This window comes from Apteryx rowi, unplaced genomic scaffold, assembly GCF_003343035.1.
Source record: "Apteryx rowi isolate R43461 unplaced genomic scaffold, aptRow1 scaffold_400, whole genome shotgun sequence".
NCBI classification, from domain to species: domain Eukaryota; kingdom Metazoa; phylum Chordata; class Aves; order Apterygiformes; family Apterygidae; genus Apteryx; species Apteryx rowi.
Window position 1 is genome coordinate 432,097 of NW_020450531.1, and position 8,771 is coordinate 440,867.

The 8,771-nt window shown below is 42.5% G+C and overlaps 1 protein-coding gene across 5 annotated transcripts in view; it reads right to left on the reverse strand.

Moving 5' to 3' along the window:
* The window catches only part of LOC112970682 (cytochrome c oxidase assembly factor 1 homolog), a 52,342-nt gene extending 43,608 nt beyond the window's left edge, over positions 1-8,734 (reverse strand). For 2 of the 5 annotated variants that reach the window (XM_026075308.1, XM_026075303.1), the window contains exon 1: positions 8,664-8,734. The gene's annotated coding sequence lies outside the window, so the exon portion shown is untranslated. Of the gene's footprint in view, positions 1-8,226; positions 8,470-8,663 lie in introns of those variants that run through there. The other 3 variants (XM_026075309.1, XM_026075312.1, XM_026075304.1) reach the window with 3 other exon arrangements.
* Positions 8,735-8,771: the final 37 nt, after the last annotated feature.

Here is an 8,771-nt window from a genome sequence, read left to right on the forward strand (position 1 = left end):
TATCTCACTATTCCAGCAGAAAACTATCTGCCTTTCCGTTATTTTTCATCCAGGCTAGTTGGTTAAATGGAGGGCTAATGGAGGGATGCAATGAAGAACCGGTGCAGGGTAAGCAGCAGGACGACCAAGAGCAAGGGGAACTGGCAGGGAGAAGGATCGGGGACCGCCACCTCTCTCTTGGTGGTGAGCTGTGAAATTGTCTCCGTGCATTTTGGGGAAGCACAGTCTCAACATAAGAACATGCCATAGGATGGGAAGAGGAAGCAGAAGGGAGAAGTGGAACAAGAGCAGGTCCTGATCAATGCTGTTTAGGAGGGGGATGGATGTAAGAAAGCAAACCTGAGGGGCAGGAATCTCATGTGTCTGCAGAGGATTTCCTGGGCAGAAAAAAAGTGTGTGCTTATGCAGTTAACTGCAGCATGGCTAGGAACCCATGGATGTATAATCTATATGCAAATAACTCCGTAGTTCCTTCATTAAAGCACTGCACTGACTGCACAGAGTTGCAGCAGCTGTACAGTATGTTCAGAGTGAGTCTGCTGTTTCTGAAGCGTTTTGTACTTACTATACATGGCTAGGCAGCACAGTACACATTGCACAGCTGCTCCCGCTAGGCTGCTTCATGTTGTGTGACTGCAGTGCACGCTCGCCACGCTTATGTCCAGTTTCCAGACATGCAGCAACTAGTTTAGAAGTATTTGCTCCCTAAAGCTACCAGACATCTGAAAACCCCAGACAAATTTATGAAGTCCTCAAAATCCGCTTAAATGTGATTTCCAGGCAGAAAGAAAAAATGTGTCTGGGAAAAGGCTGCATACTACATCCAGAAAGTCCTTCTCTACCTGTAGAAAAGCAACCATGGGACAAGAGAAGTCTAGAAACATCTCATCTGTTCTAATGAACTGAAGGCAGGGCTGGAGCTCAAGTCTCAGACTCTTCTCCTACCTTCTCTACTGACCTGATGTACCATAACTTCATTTTACAACAAAAGTGAAAGGACATGCTTTCACTTAATGGAAAGGTAAGAGGCATCTTGCAGTTAAGCTTCACAAAATGTTCCTCCTGCTGTGCCCACTACCAAAGCTGCATTAGGAACTTATTTTAGGTCTAGACACCTATGAAGAAAGTAACTGTAAACTAATATAAGGCTATGTACTAATGTGAGAATCCACCCCTCTCTCTCCTTTATATGGTGTTAGCTTATAAAATTAATTACTCACATACCTCACAGAGATGCAATACTTAATTAATATTTGTTAAGTGCTTTGAAATTCTGATGGAAGACATCACACTAGTGTGCATTATGATTAATACAGTGTAAAAGCGATGCCAACGGTGTTGCTCAAGCAGAATGCTGGAGGGATATTTATTCAGTTTCTTATATAAAAGGGGGAATGGAGATGATGAAGGTTGAGGAAAGTGTTTTAAAACTCAATTATCATAAAGGAAACGGGATAATTATGGGGGGGAATGGCTAAAACAATTTTCAGTGGCATTTACTGTGCAGTATACATTAACTCCTGCAAAACAAGAGAGTAAGAGCCTATAGTAAAATCCAGGCTCCATTCAAGTACATGGAAAATACCTCACCAACTTCAGAGAGGTCAAGATTAGAATTAGCTTTGCTCATGATTTCCAAGAGATGTATGCAGCATCCCATACACAGGTTTGTAACTTTACATGGTTGCTGGCTCACAGTTTAGGTTTAGGAAAGAACCTCATCAAGCTAGGGCATGTTTGTCACGCAAAAGGGAGTGCTCAGTTTCCAATCAACATTCTACTACATCCCACATTTGAAGTAAATCTTTCCATTGTTTTAATGAATTTGGGACCTGAACTACCTCCTACTTAAGTYTGTGGCAAAACTGTAATGAAATGGAGATCACTGTAGATTTTGTAATGAAGGGGAAAAAACATCCTGTGTTTAACAGGGATTGTAACTCATATACACCCCTAGATTTCAAATCATTTACTCAGAAGCCTGTGGAACTTATAATTAATTTCTGACCAGAAAAAAGGAAGTAAATGTAAATTCAGACAACTCATTTTTACTCAGGCAAAATCTGGAACATTTGTGTTTCAGGATCAGGGTCTCCATACCCAGCAGGGGAAAGATTGGGGCAACATGCCACTCAACATTTCTGGGAAAGGAAGAGTTAAAGAGCACATTTTCCAATGGGAAGCCTTGCACCTGGGAGGCTTGAAGGAGAAAGGTGATAAAAGCAGCAGGTGATGGGAGGCAGGAACTGAAAGAGGGCACTTGAGAGCTTCCAGGGTCAGGAAGGGTCATTCTACAGCTGGAGTCTACAGATACTTTAGGTAGGAGACTAAGTGTTTAAAAATGTGTTAGGATACAAGGATTTGATTTTTTTTCAAAGGACTGAAGGCTGTTATTTGGTGTAAATGGGACTCTTGGTAAACTATTACTTGTCTTTTCCCAACTGATGTGTGCCAGCTTCTGTTGGGTATCTCTCAACTTACTCTGTACTGCACAGGGAATCTTAAAGGTACTATTTATCATGTATCATCTCTTAAGGTAGGCTTTCCAGCTATGTAGTGTGTAGAAATGCTGTACTGCAACAAACCAGCACTTCTGCTAAAGTTGGTATCGTATCTGTGCTGTTGCCTAGATTGAGTGTAGTGATAAAAAAACATCCCTATGGTTATTCACATATATAACAACTTTYCCTCTTCAGTTGTGCTAATACTCTGTACCTTTGTAAATGTACTGCAGGCTCTGAAGCAGACAGGCTTTTGATTTTTCTCTCTTAGTGCTTGTTCTGCTATGTCCACTAATACACATCTCTGGTAGAAGCCAGGGTAATGTTCTTGGATGCCAGGATTAAACTTAGACAACCAGAGTTCTCGTAACTCGTAAGCAGTTCTCTGTTTTCTGAATAACAGAGGGTTTTCTCAGGCCTCTTACAGGAACTCATGCAGTAGCTGTAAGTGCTGACAGTTGCTTTCTAGTTTTAGTGGAATAAACAACATCATTCATCCATTTAAACTTAGTAGTCAAAATGGCTTGACATATGACCTAAATCATGTTGAAGCTCTCAGAATCCAAAGGAAAAGCAATAGTAAAGGGACATAGCAAAAATTTAATCCTAAAACTTTCAACTGCAGGTTAAATGCTTGATATCCTAAGTCATGGGGGAACAGTGTCATGTCACTATTTAGACACGTATCCTGTGTCTTTTTCCCCTGAATGTTCATTAATAACATACTTGCTGGACCAGTAGTCCCGCTAAGCATGGCAAATGTTTCTTTGCAGTCTGCCTTTTATTATGGCTAGGGGTAACGATGGACAGACAGTATAAAGGAAAAATGACTTTGTCAACTGCTTGGCAAGGCTACTTTCAGGGAGGCCCCTGAAGAGATGCTTACTGTACGTTTTGGAGCAATCTGATTTTGGGGACAGGCCAACAGAAAATGAGATCATGTTGTATGTAAGTCAAAGAACCTTCCTTAGTGATGTCTATGTTGAGCTGACAAGACCCAAAGGATTTTTAAGACAATATCCATTCCTAATTTTAAGACTTCAAACAAACACTGTGCTGCTAAATAAGCTGTTCTATGACTTTTCTCCTCACTGCAAAAACATGTACCTTATTCCTGAATTTCACCTGTCTCCAGCTCTGGTTTTCACCCACTGGTTCATGATTCTTTCTTCTGGCAGGCTAAAACTACTGAGCCCAGTAGAAATCTCTAAAAATACCTATATGGAGATCAACTGAATTGCCTCTAAACATGCCTCCTCAAGCCTCATCGGTCTTATCTAGCACGCTTTCCAGAGTCAATTCTTGCAGTTCTTTCTAATCTTTCAACTTAGTTCTGCACCTGGTTTTAATGCTAGCACTGCCTTCATGGCTCCCTCTTATGCTCTGAGCAGGACATCAGTCCCTGCTTTACTGCTAATCTGTCTCTCTGTTTATGTGCCCAGGACTGGTATTCCTTCCACCTACAACCCAGTATAGGGAGTTCTTGTTGAGCAGTCTATTCACCCTGCATATACAAATGTCTCTGCATTTCTGAGTGTTGTCTGCCACCTTTTAAAGAGCCTACATACATTATCCCATCCTCAGGTGAATGATTTTGCATGTTACGTTAAAATGAATGTTGTTCAAACGTGTCCCTCTTTTCAAGCAGTCTAGATCTCAGTATAACCAACTAACCCTTGTTTACTCCCTCAATTTGTGGTTTTCTACAACATTATACAAGAAATGCTAGAGATTCTTGCAGACCACTAAAAGCCTGGAAAGTATTCAAAGCTGGAAAGTCCAAGAACTGATCTTTGGGACTCTGTTAGACTTTTATTGGATCAAAATTCCCTGAGGGTGTCCTATTCCCTATGGGACTTCCTTCTGGGAGAGTCCCAATAGATCCATTTCCAACTGACTGAAAGTTAGACTGATCTCTTTTATAATTATGACTGCTGTATCTACATCAGCAAATAGTGCAGATCTGTAAATCAAAATATCTGATGCTGAAGGCTCTGTTTGCACTATATGAGTTTTGGGAGGGTGTGGTTAGTTTAGACTAGCTCTTGCCTAGTCTTACAGACTGTAGCACCCACTTGGAGTTGGAGGGCATTTGGCATGCTCCTGAAGTGCAGCTTCTGGAGGTCCAGCTGAAAGAACTTCAAGCTCAAGCCAAAGTGCAGTACATGGAGATGATCTGCTTCAAAAGCACACTCTTGGCTCTAACTCATTTAACATCATCAAAGTGAACATCTAAATTAGTACTGGAATATAGACCAACACCTGTCAGACTGGGAAATTACTGCTGGCATTAATGAAGTTAATCTGCATCTGGAGTACGGCACCCAGGGATGTGGAAGATCTCTATCTCTTTGTTAGTTAATAACGGGAGAAGCTTATGAAGCCATTCTTCAAAGCAGATACAGCTACACATATGAAAAAGGAAAACACTTCCAGTTTATATGTCTCCAGTTTGATCTATGAGGGGTCTAATAACATGATGGCAGAATGCACTTGTAGGCAAAGGATGACTAGTCTTACTGTCTTTTTTGTAGTGCTTAACAGGAACAACCTAATTTTTGTTCCCTCCCTCCCACTGCCCCCAATCTGCTACATACTGAGGTTATGCAGAATAATCTGAAACCATTCTGTAAGATCAGCTCCAGAAGCAGGTACTATGTAGTGTTTGCTTGTGGTATGCTGTACAATCATTTAATGTAAATATGTAATAGCATGAGGAACAAATTACCCTGCCCTGCGGGAGGGGGTATTTAAATACAACAAACTACTGCTGTGCAGTTCTTAAGACTAACCCCCACCCCACCACATTAAAGTATTTTATCACATAACGGAAGACACTAATACCAGAATGCATGCCTGAAGCACTTCTAAAAGCAAATGTCAGTGTAAGTAGCCAGTGATGCTTTTCAAGCTGCTCACAATGGGGAAAGACTAAGATGCAACACTGAGTTTACACAGAGCAACCATGTTAGTAAAGTTTCAAGTTCTTACTTGCATATCAGATGGCTTTTCTGAAGTATGCTCTCAAATTGTTCCTATTCCTTATGATATACTGAACAGAAAAAATAAGTGCATCTTCAAGAGGTTACCTCCCACACTAGCTTTATGGTCATGTAACTGCTGCTTACTTAGAGAAACCGAGAAACAATACAGCCTTTTTCTGCAACCTCCTCAGCTATGCAAAATCACACTCTAAGTTCTCAACCTAGTCACTGACAGTTCTATGGACAAAAAAAAAAAATCCAACTAAGTTYTTTCTTTTCCATTGAATATGCAAGCGTTTCAAGATCAAGTGTTCACGCACATCTGTTGCTGACTTCTGCTTCTATGGCACTTCAGTACAGTCAAGACTCAGACAAGCGGTGAGGTGTCTCTGCACAGAACTACGCTAGCGCTGACGTGGCCTTCAAATCTATCTCGAGAGCAATCATAATTCTCAGAACAACCACAAGTAGGTTTGCTGTCACATAATCGTCAGAGCTGCTCGAAGGCCTGTCCTGCAGACTTTCTTAGGTAAATTATTCCGGGTCAAATCAGAGAAACTGTTGTGAAATAGCCATGCTCGAGTGCAGCTCTGCACTGTGCACATTCACCTGTGTTGACTAGTCTGTAGCAGGTATAAACTAAAGGTCAAGTGCCATAATGGCCATGTTATTGGAGAAGACGTGCGTATGCCTGTCCCTTTGGGTGGGCAATAACACTTAGTTGTAATATGTTAAGTCTAATGAAAACCCCCAGCATCAGTTCTTCCTCCTGCTTTCTCTTATGCCAGGGTCAGATCTGCCAATGTAAGGATGTATTTTACTCTTTTTGCTACTCTGGCATTGAGGCAAAACCCAGAAACTTGTATTAGAAAAGTGGCCAAGAAAAGTACATTTCAACAGCCATGCAGAGCCTCTGACTTCTAGGGAATAACCAGCTTTGAAGTAAAATATGTGCAGCAATAATCCATGCACACTTCATTAATTCCAGAACTGTAACAGTAAAGTACTATTTAGAAAAAGCTGTAAGATACTAATGAAGGCTTTGGGTTTTATTTTTTTTCTGATCACAAAAGCTCCTTATCTCCATTCTCCATGGTTTTTCATTCAATTTACAGGAGTCCAAATTAAAGCTCATCTAACAAAAAAATGACACTTTAAGTTTAACTAACCTCTTCACCCCCCTTTTGATGAGAATCCTTTCTTCCTTAGGGGAAATAAATGTAACAAATTATTATGTTATCTTAAACTAGAAAAGTAACAATTTTTAAGATGCTGAAATATCCAAAATCAGCCAAATTGCAGTGAACACACAACATAAAAAACGCAAAGAAAAGTTAAGAAGTTGAGGACCAGCAATTTATTTCAAGTCTTAACCAAGAAAAAAATGATCTTTATGCAGTAGGCTACCAAAAATGCAGTATTTTGTCATCTCTCCATCAACATGCACACATTTGTGTTCTCTACGTGAAAAACTTTGTGAAAAACTTTAACACGGGCTATTGCATGAAATGAAACCTCAGTTTACCACTCAAATTTGTGAGTCAAAGCGCAGAATCAAACCAAAAGGCTAAGAGGCAGTTTAATGCAGCTTTAATGCCTAAGTGTGGCTGTAAGTTTCTGCTGAAAGAGATGCTCTTGCCCCTTCTCCCTCCCTCCTGCTGGATTGCATAGCTGCAGGGTATGTCATGTTTGCAAGCTGCGATACAATGGAAAATCAACTTTTAAAAAATTCAGTGGATCCCTAATTTGATACAAGCCCTGCTGCAGCAGTGAAATAGGGCCATCTTGCTGTGACAGCCTGCTATTACTCCAACCTGTGAAGCTGACCTGAGGGGAGACTCATGCTTATGTTTCAGTACTTTATTGAAAACTGGCAATCCAGCCCACTCTTATACCTCTCACTACACACTCGCTTATGGCGCTTTAAGAGTTCATGTAAATCAGCAGAAAGTAATTGGTCTGGGTTAAAAGCAGCCAGGCTGGGAGGCAGGAAGAGTTTGCTGGGTTTGTCTGAAGCCAGATCAGGTCTCCTGTCTAGTTCACTATGAAGAAATGAATGCAGTGCACCCAACCATGGATATTTGTCTATATGAAATATTAAAGGCCTTAAAAATGATAAAATGTACAGTAAAAAGGGATGGGGGAAACTAGTTTGGTTCAGTAACAAGAGTGATCTTAAACTGGAGGGTTTGGGTTTTTTAAACGGGGGGGGAAGAAATAGCAATTTTTTCTCTTCATGGCATCAGAATAAATATCAAAAGTACATGCTTAAGGAGCATCAATCACTTCTCAAGCTGTACCTGAGTGACAAAGCAAATCTGGCCTTAGGTTTCTCAGTAGGTGGGCAAGAGTCACCATGGCTGACTTGCTTTAAATTAACCCTCTTTCTTCAAAGCTTGCTAGCTATGCTTCTGCCAGCAGTTTACTCCAGCACACAGTATTGTGGCTCCACGCCCGTTTTTGCTTTCCTGCGGGTTAGGTACGGTCTGTCCCCTTCTGCGTGCTGGGGCCAAAAGTGACTGCAGCCTGTGCCTTATCCAGCTCAAACCCACCGGCACAGCCCCTGGGCAGCACAGCCTCTGGAAATGATACTTATATTTAAGTGGGTAAAACCAGCCCTCAGAGCTTTATAATTACTCAAGCATTTTTGGTTTATTGGGTTTTGTTTACAGCCTACTAGATGAATCTGCCTCGTGTCCCACTTCTAAAAACGGTTAAGACGTATTTAAATATAAAATTACCATTAAAATTGTTCTGGTAATCGTGCTGTGAGATGATGTGCGTTTAATTACTGCACTCCCTCATCCTCTTACTCTGTTAAGACTGCTCGGTTAGCAGGAACACGGGCACCTGGTTGTACAGCTGTTCCGCACCTAGGTTATCTCACTTACATCTGCACTGCTATCGCTTTTTTTTTTTTTTAACGTGCCCGCGGTTCCTTTTATTCAATACTGCTTTTGCAGGTGTCGGATCGCCTGCGTTTCAGCCCCCTGCCCCCCTCTCCCCGCCCCGCGGCCGCCATTTTGTGCAGCGCCGAGCGCGCGAAGGGGGTAGGGGGGTGGGGGTAGGGGTCCGCCCGGATGCGCCGCGCCGCCCGGGGTGGGGGGGAGGCGGGGCCCTGCCCCAACGGCCGTAACCGCCCTCACCGCGCCCCGGCCCCCGCTGCCCCCACACTCACGGCGCGGCGGTCGGCGGAAGCGCTCACGCGTGGGCCGTGGGTGCCGCCGTTGCGGCGGCCTGCGACGCCGCTAGGTAGCGGCAGGGGGCGCTGCAGGGCGGCGCTGAG